Source organism: Ailuropoda melanoleuca, unplaced genomic scaffold (genome assembly GCF_002007445.2).
Source record: "Ailuropoda melanoleuca isolate Jingjing unplaced genomic scaffold, ASM200744v2 unplaced-scaffold22961, whole genome shotgun sequence".
NCBI lineage: Eukaryota > Metazoa > Chordata > Mammalia > Carnivora > Ursidae > Ailuropoda > Ailuropoda melanoleuca.
In genome coordinates, this window is record NW_023192683.1 from 1 (window position 1) to 344 (window position 344).

The window sequence follows — 344 nt, forward strand, 5'->3', positions numbered from 1 at the left end:
AGTTTGTTCCAAAATCCAATGCCTAAATATAAAGACCAGAGGTAGAAGTACTTACTCTGCAACCTGATCCAGTAAGAAAACCTTCCCTCCTCATACGGTCCCCCGTAAAGCTGACAGCTTTCAAGTGACCCTGTGATAGGTAAAAATAATTAAATACAGCATATTTTGCCACCCTCGTCTAAAGAAGCCCACCAAATACTGTACCTCTTTATTAGTGATAGGGAGTATGATGTACAGCAACTTGACCTTCATTTTATTGGGAAGATCTCAACACACTCCAGACCCCTGGACAGTGCACCGAGTGGACAGACCACTGTATATATATTTTTTTATTTTATTTTTTT

General features: G+C 39.5%; 1 long non-coding RNA gene across 2 annotated transcripts in view; it reads right to left on the bottom strand.

Moving 5' to 3' along the window:
- LOC117798044 overlaps nucleotides 1-344 on the bottom strand; it is a 2,454-nt gene continuing 2,110 nt past the window's right edge. For both annotated transcript variants that reach the window (XR_004622795.1, XR_004622794.1), the window contains exon 3: nucleotides 1-130. This is a non-coding gene — a long non-coding RNA (uncharacterized LOC117798044). The remainder of the gene's footprint in view (nucleotides 131-344) is intronic.